Genomic DNA, 15,233 nt, shown 5'->3' on the forward strand with positions numbered 1-15,233 from the left:
GGGTGGATGTCGATTTGGAGCACCACACCGAATGCAATGAAGACTTTGTCCTCAAACTGATGTGCAAACCAAAGGTCGCAGTGGAGGGGCTAGTCTGCACTCTTGAACCGGTACCCACCCCCACCCCCAGAGCGGACATTTGGATCCCCCAGAGATTGGGCAGATTCCAGGATAATGGCAGTGTCCGGTTCTGACTGAGAACTGGCATTTTTCTCTGCAGACCACAGCCGGGTTATCTGATCAGAGGGGGAGGAAGGGGGTGGTCCCCCCCGGTCACCATGGTGATTGAAGCGCGGTTGGGCCAGGTGGCCTTGATGGGACCGCGTGCGCCGAGCGGGCCGTTGGACCGACTGTTTTCAAACCGCCCGCGAGCTCCGGCCGCCCAACGGCCCCCGACCTTCCGCCGCGTCCAGGAAAATGGGGGCACAGCCACGGTGATAAAGAGGTGATTTTTTTTTGGCCTATTTTTTTTTGGGAGGGTGGGGATTGTGCTGGGAAGCCTTCTTATTTCTGGACTTAATCCACGTCTCTTCCCCCCCCCCCCCCCCTTCCCTCCCTCCCTCCCTCCCTAAATCCATCCACATGACCAGGTGTGGTACTGGGGTGCCCACGCCTTGGCCAGAGGACCAAATCCAGGTGAGATTTCCGTCGTAGCTGCCAATTTGGGGTGCTGCTTGGCGAACAGGGGGGTGGGTCGCGCCATGGCCGGTGGCACCCTTTTGTTTGGGACGGGCCACCCAGTCAAGGGCTCGCCTGCCCGCCGTAATTCAGCTGCGTCACAAAGTCGCCTCATGGTCCAGCCGAATAAAATAAGAATCCAAAAAAAAAACGACCGGCTGGTCCTTCATTCTGTTGGTTGTGGGACTGTCAGCTTGCAGAGCAGAGTGGACGGGTGGCATTTTTCTGGGTCTCAGTGACGGCCGTTACATCATCCCGCCATGTTTCAATTTGTGCCCTCAACTCATCTGCAGCCTTCGTCAGACTTCTTGCATTAAAATAAATACCATCCAATCTTGCTGAACTCAACTGGTCTCGAAATGCGATGCCTTCCTGCCTCGCTTGGTGTGTCTTCTAATTTTGCTTGTGCATCTCTCCCGGTTGAACGTTCTCTCAGGATCCCAGGCCCCTGCCAAATTAGTTTAAACTTCGGCGTTCAAGGCTGATCTGCTGCCTAACTCCATATCTGTATTCACGAATTCAGAGACTTGAACCCATGAGCATAGGCGATACCATTGCCGTGCTATTGGAATATTCATTGAGATGAGGGGCGGGATTCTCCGACCCCACGCAGGGTCGGAGAATTGGCGGGAAGCGGCGTCATTTCCGCTCCCGCAGGTTTCGTAATTCTCCCGCCGGAAAAAAACCGGCGTTGTGCAAATCCCGTCGGCGGCCTGTGAAAACAGCTGGCGCCGGCGGGATTTCATTTTATTTGCACTGACCTGAAATCTCCGGCCCGGATGGGCCGAAGTCCCGCCGACGTGGCCACGGGTCACGTCGGCGCAAATCAGAGTTGGTTTAAAACGGCGTCAACCATTGATGATGGCTGACGCCGTTCAGTGTCGGGGGTGGGTTGCGGCCATGGGGGGGGGGGGGTGGGTTGCGGCCATGGGGGGGGGGGGGGGGTGGGTTGCGGCCACGGGGGGGGGGGGGGGGGGGGTGGGTTGCGGCCATGGGGGGGGGGGTGGGTTGCGGCCATCGGGGGGGTTGCGGCCATCGGGGGGGGGGGGTGGGTGGGTTGCGGCCATCGGGGGGTTGCGTTGCGGCCATCGGGGGGTGGGTTGCGGCCATCGGGGGGGTGGGTTGCGGCATCGGGGGAGTGGGTTGCGGCCATCGGGGGGGTGGGTTGCGGCATCGGGGGAGTGGGTTGCGGCCATCGGGGGGTTGCGTTGCGGCCATCGGGGGGTTGCGGCCATCGGGGGGTTGCGTTGCGGCCATCGGGGGGTTGCGGCCATCGGGGGGGTGGGTTGCGGCCATCGGGGGGGTTGCGTTGCGGGCCATCGGGGGGGTTGCGGCCATCGGGGGGTTGCGTTGCGGCCATCGGGGGGTTGCGGCCATCGGGGGGTTGCGGCCATCGGGGGGGGGGGGTGGGTTGCGGCCATCGGCGGGGTTGCGTTGCGGCCATCGGGGGGGTGGGTGCGGCCATCGGGGGGGTGGGTTGCGGCCATCGGGGGGGTTGCGGCCATCGGGGGGGGGGGTGGGGTTGCGGCCATCGGGGGGGGGGGGGTGGGTTTGCGGCATCGGGGGGGGGTTTGGGGGCAGCGGCGGGCAGAGAGGGGGGGGCGACGGATGCCCGGGGCCAACGCCCCCCCCCCTCTGTACGCCGCTGCCCCCTACCCTCACCACCCCTACCTCCCTCCAACGCCCCTACCCCCCTCCCCACCACCCCTACCCCCCTCCAACGCCGCCCCCCATCTCTCGCAACGCCGCAACCGCCCCCCCCTCAACGCCGGGTTCCCCCCCCCCTCAACGCCGGGTTCCCCCCCCCCCCAACGCCGGGTTCCCCCCCCCTCAACGCCGGGTTCCCCCCCCCCCCTCCTCAACGCCGGGTTCCCCCCCCCCTCCTCAACGCCGGGTTCCCCCCCCCTCAACGCCGGGTTCCCCCCCCCCCCCTCCTCAACGCCGGGTTCCCCCCCCCCTCCTCAACGCCGGGTTCCCCCCCCCTCAACGCCGGGTTCCCCCCCCCCCTCCTCAACGCCGGGTTCCCCCCCCCCTCCTCAACGCCGGGTTCCCCCCCCCTCAACGCCGGGTTCCCCCCCCCCTCCTCAACGCCGGGTTCCCCCCCCCCCCTCCTCAACGCCGGGTTCCCCCCCCTCCTCAACGCCGGGTTCCACCCCCCCCTCCTCAACGCCGCAACCCCCCACCCTCAACGCCGCAACCCACACCCCGTCCCCCTCCCTCTGAAGGCCGGTACCCACACCCCCCCCCCCTCTCCTCCTCCCCCCCTTCCTTCCTCCTCCCCCCTTTCCTTCCTCCTCCCCCCTCCTCCCCCCCTTCCTTCCTCCTTCCCCCCTTCCTTCCTCCGTTAGTGGGGGGGGGGGGGGGTGGGTGCGGCGTTGGAGTGGGGTAGGGGTGGTGAAGGGGGTAGGGGTGGTGAGGGGAGGGGGTTGGGGTAGGGGCAGCGGCGTGCAGAGGAGGGGGGCGACGGATGCCCGGGGCCAATGCACCGTCGCCCCCCCTCTGCACGCAGCTGCCCCTACCCCAACCCCCTCCCTTCACCACCCCTACCCCCTTCACCACCCCTACCCCCCTCCAACGCCGCACCCCCACACCCCCACTAACGCCGCACCCCCCCCCCCCCCACTAACAGAGGAAGGAGGAGAGAGGGGGGGGAGGAGGAGGGAGGGGGAGGAGAGAGGGGGGAGGGGGAGGAGGAGAGAGGGGGGGGGGGAGGAGGAGAGAGGGGGGGGAGGGGGGGAGGGAGAGAGGGGGGGGAGGGAGAGAGGGGGGGGAGGAGGAGGAGGGGGGGGAGGGGGGTGGGAGGGGGGGGAGGGAGGGGGGAGGGGGGATAGGGGGGGGGGGAGGAGAGAGGGGGGGAGGAGGAGGAGGGAGAGGGGGGGGAGGAGGGAGAGGGGGGGGGGGGGACGGCCGTTGAGGAGGGAGGGAGGGGGTGTGGTACCGGCATTGGGGGGGGGGGGTACCGGCCCATTGAGGGGGTGACCCTGGCGTTGGGGGGGGGACCGGCGTGAGGGGGGGGGGGCGGAGTTGAGGGGGGGGGGACCCGGCGGTGAGGGGGGGGGACCCGGCGGGTTGAGGGGGGGGGGACCGGCGGTGAGGGGGGGGGGGGGAGACCCGGCGTTGGAGGGGGGTAGGGGTGGTGGGGAGGGGGGGAGGGGTGGGGGGGAGGGGGGTAGGGGTGGCGGGGAGGGGGGTAGGGGTGGCGGGGAGGGGGGTAGGGGTGGCGGGGAGGGAGGTGGGGGTGGTGGGGAGGGAGGTAGGGGTGGTGAGGAGGGAGGTAGGGGTGGTGAGGAGGGGTTGAGGTAGGGGTGGTGAGGGGGGGTTGAGGTAGGGGTGGTGAGGGGGGGTTGAGGTAGGGGTGGTGAGGGGGGGTTGAGGTAGGGGTGGTGAGGGGGGGTTGAGGTAGGGGTGGTGAGGGGTTGTTGAGGTAGGGGTGGTGAGGGGGGGTTGAGGTAGGGGTGGTGAGGGGGGGTTGAGGTAGGGGTGGTGAGGGGGGGTTGAGGTAGGGGGGGTTGAGGTAGGGGTGGTGAGGGGGGGGTTGGGGTAGGGGGCAGCGGCGTACAGGGGGGGGGGCGACGGTGCGTTGGCCCCGGGCATCCGTCGCCCCCCAAATGCCGGAACACACCCCCCCCCCCAAATGCCGGAACACACCCCCCCCCCAAAATGCCGGAACACACACCCCCCCCCCCCCAAATGCCGGAACACACCCCCCCCCAATGCCGGAACACACCCCCCCCCCAAATGCCGGAACACACCCCCCCCCCCCCAAATGCCGGAACACACCCCCCCCCCCCAAATGCCGGAACACACCCACCCCCCCCAAATGCCGGAACACACACCACACCCCCCCCAAATGCCGGAACACACACCACCCCCCCCCCCCCCAAATGCCGGAACACAGCCCCCCCCCCCAAATGCCGGAACACACACCCCCCCCCCCCCCCCCAAATGCCGGAACATACACACACACACCCCCCCCCCCCCCGCCCCCCAAAATGCCGGAACACACCCCAAATGCCGGAACACACACCCCCCCCTGTCTCTCTCCTCCTTATCCTCCAAAAAACGCCGGGTCTCACCACTTCCGCAGCTGGTGAAACTGACGCGTATCGCGTCAGTCAGCTGCTAGCCCCTCCGGGAACGGAGAATAGCGGCCTTCAAGAAGGCCCCGGCGCCGGAGTGATTGACACCGATTTTTCTCGCAGGCAACCCGCGTTACGAAGGGCTACGGAGAATCCCGCCCGAGATGTGCCCTTTCTTGTGGCACTAAGGGAAATTCTCCTGGTATCCTGGTTTATACTTATCCATGATTCTTTTTTGTTTATAAATTTAGAGTACCCAATTATTTTTTTTTAACCCAATTGGGGTGGCCAATTCACCAAGCCCACACATCTTTGGATTGTGGGGGTGAGAGCCACGCAGGCATGGGGAGAATGTGCAAAAGTCCACACGGACAGTGACCCGGGGCCGGGATCGAACCTGGATCCTTGGCACCGTGAGGCAGCAGCGCTAACCACTGCGCCGCCTTACTTATCCCTGATTGAATATGTCATAAACCTTACTTAGAATCCCTCCAGGACAGAAGGAAGCCTTTCAGCCCATCAAGTCTACTCCATAAAATTATTCTTTTTAGTTTCATAATAGACAAGGTTTAGCCTAATTAGCTTCGACTTACACCGGAGAAAGGTCTAACCTTCTGAAAATCAGCAGGAACCGCATTATCTTGAAAGAGCCACCAATGTCCTGTGTGACTCAGACAGTCAAATTCCAAGGAAATACACCAACATCCTTTTACATTTCAGAGATCTGGCCAATGGGGATGGTATGTGTGCAAGAGACAAAAGGGATCCTGACTTTGTCCGACATCCAGGAGATGAAGTGGGAGATATGCCACACAACCTCCCTCAGGCTGCCAGAACCTGTGTTCTTGCTGAACTGAACGCAGGCAATCTACCATTTTACTATCGAGTAGGTAGCAGCATAAAGAGCTCTGTCCAAGTAAATTGTCTGGCACTCATCTACACTGGAAACTATTGGAACATTGCAATCTCTGCATTTATGCCATCAAGACTAATTCAACTCTATGTGGCTTTGCCGACTGTGGATGTCTTGATACTGGAAAGACCCTGCAACAGTTGACCTCCAGTACAGGGGCCCTCCAGTATTGCAGTTGGAGGATCTCCCACATTGGCCTGCTGTGTCCTCCACTGAAGGAATACGCCACTGGCAGGGACGGGTGTCTACCAGCAGGGATGGGTGTCAGGCACCGACAGGGCTAGGGTGTGGTGCGGAGGGCAGACTACCAGGAGTAATGGCCGGGTGTGGGCATGGGGAGGGTGGGGGAAATGCTGGGGCAGGGATTGCAGTACAGGCCAGGGCCGGGTTGGGCACGTGGTAAGTACCATGCTAACATGGCTGTTTTTCACTCCCTGCAGACAATGCACTTTGCAATCCGACCAGGAATGGTGGCTTTCGTCCCAGCCGCCGCAGCCCTGGGGCTGTATGAGCAGGAGCTGCTTGGGGAGGACCTTGCAGCTGCGGAGTCTGCTCCGGAACAACAGGAGCAAGCCGGTGAGGCTGTGGAGTTGGCTGCCCACCACGCCGAGGAGGAGGTGGGAAGGAGGCGCCGCATCTGGCCTGAGGGGCTGGTTTAGCTCATCGGCTAAATCGCTGGCTTTTAAAGCAGACCAAACAGGCCAGCAGCACGGTTCAATTCCCGTACCAGCCTCCCCGGACAGGTGCCGGAATGTAGCGACTAGGGGCTTTTCACAGTAACTTAATTGAAGCCTACTCGTCACAATAAGCGATTTTCATTTTTCATTTCATTTCATGTGTACCAGCAGCACCTATCATTCGAGGACCTGATGGACCAGGCTTGCCGTCGAAGATTCCAGCTGGGCAGGGGGACAGTGCAACATATCTGCTGGATTATGGCACACCTGGAACCACGGGAGGTATAGGAGTGGACATCTGCTCTCGGTGGGCATCAATGGTCTCCCTGAACCTTTCTGTCACAGGGTTTTTCAGGCGCCGAGTGAGGATCTGGCTGGGATCACGCAGACCATGGTGCACAGGTCCATCCACGCCGTCAAGAGGCCCTGTTAGCGTAATACATCAATGTGAATATGGACCAAGCCCATCAGGAAGCCTGGGCACCGGCATTCGCCGCCATCGATGGGATCCCAGTGATCGACGCCCATGACAGGCTGGTCTTCACAAACCGAAATGGGTTCCACTCGATGAAACTGCAGCTGGTGTGTGACCATGAGCTGCACATCATGCATATCTGCGCCCAATACCCAGGCAATGTGCATGACACCTTCATCCTGGCACCCTTGATGGTTCCTGACACCTTCGAGGTAGACCCCAGTTGAAGGGGTTGACTCCTGGATGACAGGGGTTATCTGCTGTGGTCGTGACTGATGATACCCATCCCGAGGCCACAGACCGATGTGGAGACCATGGGCATGATTGAGCGGTGCATCAGCATCCTGAAGATGTGGTTCAGATGCCTAGACCACTGTTCAGGGGCCCTCCAGTATTGCAGTCGAAGGATCTCCCACATTGGCCTGCTGTGTCCTCCATAAGTTTGCACAGCAGAGGGGTGACATGCTGGAGGGGATGAACACCAGGCTTCGTCTGACAACGAGCAGGGCATGGGACCCAGGCAGGCTCAGGAGGCTGCACAGGGTATGCGTCAGGGCCAGTGAGCGTGGGAGGCTATAATCGCCTCCAGGTTTACCGCCTCAGGGTCCTGGCAGTCGAAACAAATACCCCATCCGCCCCAACTACCCCAACCTCCCCAACTACCCCATCCCATGACCACCCTCTGCAACCAGCTCATCCCTCACACTCTTCTGACAGAGCACCAAGGCAGATTGAAAAGGTTGTGCCCACACCCAGTAGTGAGGTGTTTATTGAGTTTATTGTGAAAAGGTGAATATTTATGTACAAGTCTGTGCCCTAGCCTCTAATGCTATCCTATGTGCTGCACCCGTGCCAACTTAATTGGTGTCTAACCTTCTGGCCTGAGGGCCCCTAAGTCTCCGTCGAGGTGGTTCCCCAGGCGGTACATTGGGTGGAGGCAGCCTGCTGTGAATCCCACCCTGTAACATGGGTCCCCTTTGGCAGCAGTCCTCTGAATTGGCCCAGCAGTTGATCAGGTGTCCCTAGTGGTGTGGTGCAACCCTGTTCTGCCCGCTGCCCATCGGATGCGGCAGGGACATGGACGAGGGGGGTGGAGTCGGAGGCACTGTGGTGTTCCTGCACGCCACCTGCAGGAGTCACCGGAACGATCCCCATCACCTCCTCCTCCCACGGGGTGGTCGATGGCCCTCGGGCTACTCCATGGGACGGAGGGGGTGGGGCGGAAGTGAACGCCTGGGCTCCGCCACCACTTGGCGCCCCCAGTGTTGGAGGCTCGCTCTCGTCTCGACAGCACATCCCTCTGGGACTGTGCCACATCACTCAGAGAATTTACAGTGCAGTGGCCAATCCACCTAATCAGCGTATCTTTAGACTGGGAGGAAACCGGAGTACCCAGAGGAAATGCACGCAGACAGTGACCCAGCCGATCGAACCTACAACCCTGGAGCTGTGAAGCAACTATGCTAACCACTATGCTACCGTGCTGCTCAGTGACTGTGCCACCTCCATCCGGGACTGGCACAGGTCAGCCATTGCCCGGGCAATGCTAATGAAGCCCTCAGCCATAACCCGTTGTCACTGGGCCAAGTTCTGGAGCGCCTCTGCATTGTCCAGGTGGCCTTGGGACATAGTTGTCTGTGACAGGCCAGGCCCTCGACACCGCCCACAAGAGTGCCCCAGGCCTTAGACATCCTGATCCATGGCTGATATCTTCAAGGCCTTCAAGGTACTGTTCTATGTCTATGTTCTATGTCTATGTCTTCACCACAGACACCACGGGCGAGATTCTCCGCACTCCCGACGGTGCGGAGAATAGCGTGGCTCGTAAAATTTTACGGCCACGCTGTTCCGACGCCCTCCCGCTATTCTCCCCACCCCCCCATGCCCGACTCCCGATACGAATCGCTGCCGCCGTTTTTTTCCGGCCGGCAGCGATTCTCAGCTGATGGATGGTTCCCAGCCCTTTACGGCTGTTTTTACGAACGGCAAACACACCTGGTCTGGCCGTTCGTAAAAACGGCCGTAAACTGTCGATTTTTAAAACCATGGCACCGATTGGCACGGCAGTACCACGGCCGTGCCAAGGGTGCCATGGGCCCGCAATCAGTGGGCACCGATCGCGGGCCCGATGCCCGCGCACTATTTCTCCTTCCGCCGCCCCGCAGTATCCATTCGCGGGGCGGCTGAGGGGCATCCCGGCCCCCGTATGCGCGGGTTTCGCGCAAATGCGCGATGACGTCATCCGCGCATGCGCGGGTTGGAGTATTCCAATCCGCGCATGCGCGGCTGACGTCATATGACGTCGGTATGCTAGCCCCGACCGGGGACCAGAATCGGTTCCCGGTCGGGAAGGGGGGGGCTGGCGTCAAACCCGCCCGGATTTGACGCCAGCCTTACGATTTCTCCCTGTCTGGGAGAATCGCGCCCCACATGTTTAGTGGAGGCCTGGGTAGCTTGTATTATCGGCACCGCCTCCTGCACCTGCACGCGGTTGGGCTCCTCCAACTGCACCAGCAGGCACTGGATAGTTGCTGACAACGCCTTATGTAGTCCCTGGCTCTGCATCTCTATTATTGATGGGACCACTTTCCAAAAGCCGGATACCCATCTGGACAACAACTAGTCCCTGGCTTTGGGCTGCCTTTCGACCAGATAGTGCCCCAGCAACTGAGGTGCGTGTCTTTAGGGTTGTGGAGCATATTTGTGTCACCTGTAGTGGGAAGTAGGTGTCATCCCCGGACTGGTGCTCCGGGGTGTCTTGGGCTGGTGTTTCTGGGCTTACAGCACTGTCCGTTGCCTTCTCATCGCTCAAATCTGCTTGGGTTCAGGGGCAGGGGACACCAGATGGGCCCATCTCATCACCAGGTGATCCTGCAAGATACGACGCATGATTGGATCGCAAGTTGGGGCGGTAGGTGTTGGGGTGGTGAGATGGTGGCGTGGGGATGGTGAGGGGCGGTGGGAAGATGGGGCCATGCCACGCATTCCATGGGAAACTGCCAAGCAGCAGGGTCTCACTTGGCTGCCCAATGAAGATTTGTGCCTTAGTGACTCTCCTCTCTCCGGCCTACCGAGTGAGTGGCCACAGGTCTGGTGGTCCCCCTCTTGTCATCTCTCTCTCCCTGCAATTCTGCGCCGCCTTCTAAGGCAGACGGGAAGACAGAAAGCGCACAGTTTTAGGTAGTTGGACGCAGGCAGCACAGGGGCTGGGCAGCTGGTAGTCTTTATGACCAAGGCACCTGGCCAGTAAAAGTGCTGGCATGTGGTATAGGATGGGGAGTGAGCACACTACTGGGGAGTGGGGTTCGGTCGCCCTTCGGGTGGGGTGATGGGAGGGTGGTTATTGGTGTGTGGGACAGTGGTTGATGCCATGGGCAAAATGCTGCCGATTCATCCTGGCCGTCCTGAGGAGGTTGTGCAGCTTCTTTAGGAACTGCTGGCCGGTCCTGGCTCTGGTGCCCGGCCGTCATGGCCTCTGCCACCTGCACACAAGCCTGGTGTGTAGCGGGGTTGGCAGTCTCCTTCCCACTCCAGGAAACAGGGTTGCCCGCCTCTCCTCCATGGCGTGCAGCAGAGTTTCCAGCTCTGTGTTCACTGATGCTGCTCTAACTGCTGCGTTCTTGTTGGCTGGGATGAGTGTGTGTGGGGAGTGTGTTGCAGCTTGTCAGCCTCTCGAGTGACAATCCCGACCCCAGTGAATCTGACACGTTTTTCATTGGAATCGATTGTGTTCCATATATGCTGGTTCCAGCACATGAACAGATTTTGAATTGCTCTGGGACCAGCGCCAATTTAATTGTCGTAGAAGTCCATCGATTCAGTCAACATTTTGTTTCTGAAACGGGGAATTCCACCCAGTTTCTCTCATTCAAACTTGAAAGTCAAAAGTTCAACTACCAGGTGCACTGTCATTTCCCTGCTGCATTCTGAAGGTTTAAACCTGGATGGGATGTCAGTGATGACATTGCCCTTTCCCACGATATGGATAATTTTTATGTTAAAGGTCTATAAGAGTAAACTCCCACAGAACAATCTGTCATTGATCGCTTTGAACTTTTCAGAAAATTTTGAGGATTGTCGTAAGTGTACATCAGGGCCTTTCGGTGCTCATAGCAAACATAGATTTTGAAATGCTGGCTGGGAAGCGAGAAGGAGACCTAAAGTTTATTTCTCAACAGTGTTTTACCATTTCTGGTGATGGTTGAGCTTTTTAGAAAAATAGCCAATGGGATGTTCAATACCGGAACCACCTTCCTGGAGTACTTGTTTCTCATCCTTAGATTGTTGGCATTGATAGCTGCTCTAAAAGGCGAACTGCCATCTGGGGCAGCTAATATGAGATTGAACATCAGGTTGGTTTTTAAATTGTGCACGTCTCTGTCCACACAATCTCTGAGAGTTTTTCTTTGTGCAGCTGTTATTAGAGCGACTAGGATGTTAAAGTTCCAGACAAATTTTCTGTAGCTCCTGCACATCTTTAGAAAATGCTTAACTTCACTCTGGGTCTTCAGAGTAGGAAAATGGACTGTGGCATACAACTAACTTTGCATAGCACTGGGTGAACCCTAACATTGACCCTCTCAAGGCAAACTTGATTTCCTCGAAACAGAGAAAGCTAGCCATGTCCGATAGCCAGGTCTCCGACTTAGGGAGCTTCGAGTCCCTCCAAGCTAATAGTATCCGTCTCCGGGCTAACAGGAAAGCAAAGGCCAGAATGTCTGCCTCTTTCTCCTCCTGGATTCCCGGATCTTCCGACACCCTGAAAATCACCACCTCTGGACTGGTGCCACCCTTGCTTTTAACACTGCGGACATGGCATCTGCAAACACCTGCCAAAATCCACTAAGCTTCGAACATGAGGACATAGTTCGCTGGTCCTCCCGCACACTTTGCACACCTGCCTACCACCCCAAAGAATCTGCTCATCCGGGATACTGTCATGTGAGCCCAATGAACGACCTTGAATTGCATCAGGCTGAGCCTGGCACCTGCTGTGGGTGCGTTGAGTCTACTCAACGTGTCTGCCCATAGGTCATCCGCCATCTCTCCTCCCAGATCCTCCTCCCACTTGCACTTCAGCTCCTCGGTCTGCATCTCCTCTGACCCCATAAGTTCCTTGTAAATGTCAGAGACTCTCCCTTCTCCTACCCACCCTCTGGAAACTACCCTGTCCTGAATCCCCCTTGGTGGTAGGAGTGGGAAGGTTGACAACTGTCTAGGTAGGAAGTCCCGCACCTGGAGGTACCTGAATTTGTTCCTCCTCGCCAACCCAAACTTCTCCTCCAGCGCCTTCATGCTCAGAAAGTTCCCCTCCATAAACATATCCCCCATCCTCTCAATGCTCCGCCATATCCGGACCCCCCCCCCTCCCCCCCCCCTCCCCCCCAGCCATATTTCCCAGGGCAAACCGGTGATTATTACAGATTGGGGACCAGACCGATGCTCCAACTGCTCTCACGTGTCTCTTCCATTGCCCCCAGACTCTTAGAGCCGCCACCACCATGGGGCTGGTGGAGTACCATGCCGGCGGGAACGGCAGAGGCGCAGTTACCAATGCCCCCAGACGGGTGCCCTTGCATGAAGCCGCCTCCATACGCTCCCATGACGACCCTCCCCCCTCCCCACCACCCACTTAGCACTGTCTCATTACTTGACCCAGCTAAGTCATCTTGGCCTTTGCAAACTTGCTTTTTGCCAAGTTCGTTGCCAGGTTTTCCCTTTTCAGACCCTGAAATACTGCCTGTCAGCGGTCTGCGAAGTAATTCTGAGAAGTAGTTGCTGTAAATGATCAAGTCATCCAAATACACTGCAGAATTATTGAGTCCAGTCCTGGTTGGTCAATCTCTGAAAGTTTGCTGAGGCATTTTTCAGGCCACATTGGTATAGGCCAGGCCTTTTCAAAGTGGGAGTCACGACCCCTGGGTGAGTCACAGGCAGGTGTCAAAAGGGTTGTGGCGGACCCTGAAATTAACATTGGTATCCGAACTACTGGTAAGATCAACAGACGGCAAACAGAAAGAGTGCCACAAAAGTGGCTTTTGTGAGGGAAGATACGAGAGAACACATAGCCCAGGAGTGAGAAGCAGAGTGGACTGGCAGGCTGACAGACATCCCAACAACAAGCCAGAAGATTAGCTGTAATTTGGAACCATGCCGTTTAAAGGGACATCACCAATCAATTCACTCTTAACTGAACTGAAGTCTTTCAATCAACCAAACTTAAATGAAGTAGCTTTTCAGGTTTACCCACCAAGAGATTCAGTTCCCATTTCTGTTGAGGAGCTAGCACAGACACCCACCCTGTAAGCCCTCTACTTACACACACTCTCTCTCTCTTTCATTGGAAGGAGCTTTTGGGAAGCCAGAAACCATGTTGGAGAGTTTACGCACCCATTTAAAATGTGTGAGGGATAATAGGGTTTGGAGAAACCTTTCTTTTTTTCTTGGCCTGGATATCGCTCGTCATCCGCAGCAAAACTCACTACATTTACAAGATTAAATCTGATGTGGAGATGCCGGCGTTGGACTGGGGTGAGCACAGTAAGAAGTCTTACAACACCAGGTTAAAGTCCAACAGGTTTGTTTCAAACACGAGCTTTCGGAGCACGGCTCCTTCTTCAGGTGAATGGAAAGGCTTGTTCCAGAAATGTTTATATTAAATCTGGCATAGAACAATCACACTCGCACTCTTTCACAACATCTACCGAAGGAAAATCCTCAGAATTGTATGGAAACCCCCAAAAACATCTTGCATCGTAAGTGAAAAAAACATTGATATCAATCCCAAAAATAGCCTTTTTGTGGTGAAACCCTTTGCCTTACTCTCACAGTTTAATTTACAGTAATGTTCTGCATTCATCTTCCCCAACATTTATTAGCATACTGCATCTTCTCCTGCAAAATTATCTTTAAGACTAAGAGCTATTACGCCTACATTTCTGTCATCTTTCCTCTGTGTTAGTTGTGGCTCAGTGGGTAACGCTCTTGTTTCAACATTAGACGTTTGTGAGTTCACTTCCACATCTAGGCTAACATCCCAGGGATGCTGCCCTGTTAGAAATGTCATTTCCCAGTTACCAAAGCTGGCTTCGGGATCAGTACAATGGCGGAGCACCTCTGACTCTGCTCCGTTATATTATTATCCCGCATTTACTGGACGGCCTGTCTGAACCGAACCAACTTGTCAAGGCTCAGCCAGCTGGGGTTTTGATTTATCGGTGGAGTTTCTCCCACGTCCTCATCGCGGATTGCTAGGTTGGTAGCCCTGAGCTGGTCCCGACAAATTTCTTGGAGTATTTCCGAGCAGGGTGATCACATTATCCTTCAGTTCTTCAGGTGTTTTAACTGGGCCATTAAATCTTCCAAGACTCCGGCTCGGCTGGAAGGAGGGGATTCAACCGGGGGAAACTGCTCCTCAGCCGACTCCTCCGGCCGCCTTCAGATATTTCCCCCTTTGGCAATTGCCCACTAGTTGAGTGGGCTCTCAGGTATACTTCTTTAGCAGGTTATGGTGGCAGACACATCCAGTGCTTTTTCCTCCTATCAGGAGTGATGATCTTGTCAACCATTCGATTCAGGCCACTCAATTTGGCTTGGAAAGGGTCAATGGGAAGGGTACAGCAGCACTCGGACTTCAGTACAACAACTTCAGACTATGAAATCATGAACGCTCCTCCAACTTGGCCCCCTTTTTCAATCCAATTTTTTTCCCCACACCCCTCCCCTGTCAATTATTTTTAAGTTTCGCTTTCATAATGTCCATTGGTCTGTTGTTCACATATTTGATGCACGGTCAATTACACAAAGACCAGAGTTGGATGCAATCGAGGCTTCATTACACTAAGATATGTGGCCTCCTACAGCAGCTGTACGGTGAAATGGCTGCTGTACGGGGAGAACACATATTTATACTCCGCCTACTGGGCGGAACCAGCAGGCAGGGAACTACCCCCGTACCTGTAGTACAGGGCCTTACCATAAAGCACCTACATCGACATCCTCTATGTACAATATATATATCAGTGGTGACTACCACAACATTCTACTTCTTTTATACCATATCAGCACCTTCTTTAGGGCAGGGTTCTCCCTTTGGCAGACTAAGGGCACGATTCTCAGGCCTCATTGCACTCACTCAAGTGAAACAAGGCCGGTGAATAGCGGGAGAGGCCAAAAATGAGAACTGCGGTCGGTGCCAAACAGTATCTGATGCAACTGGCCTGCTCCCGTTGGCAAAATCAGAATCTTGCCGCAGCATGGGAAACCACTTAAACCCGATTTCCATACAATTAACGGGAACCACCCCGTGGCCTCCCATATTCATCTGCCTCCCCGGCAAGTGGTCATGCTGGCGGCAATTAGTACTCCTTTTGAAATACGTGAACCTGGTGGAACATAGAACATAGTGCAGT

At 57.2% G+C, this 15,233-nt stretch overlaps 1 long non-coding RNA gene across 2 annotated transcripts in view; it reads left to right on the top strand.

The window, feature by feature from the left end:
- The first annotated feature begins 368 nt into the window (after nucleotides 1–368).
- LOC119957465 overlaps nucleotides 369–15,233 on the top strand; it is a 67,762-nt gene continuing 52,897 nt past the window's right edge. For both annotated transcript variants that reach the window (XR_005458810.1, XR_005458811.1), the window contains exon 1: nucleotides 369–445. This is a non-coding gene — a long non-coding RNA (uncharacterized LOC119957465). The remainder of the gene's footprint in view (nucleotides 446–15,233) is intronic.

The sequence above is a fragment of the Scyliorhinus canicula genome, chromosome 26 (genome assembly GCF_902713615.1).
Source record: "Scyliorhinus canicula chromosome 26, sScyCan1.1, whole genome shotgun sequence".
Lineage (NCBI taxonomy): Eukaryota > Metazoa > Chordata > Chondrichthyes > Carcharhiniformes > Scyliorhinidae > Scyliorhinus > Scyliorhinus canicula.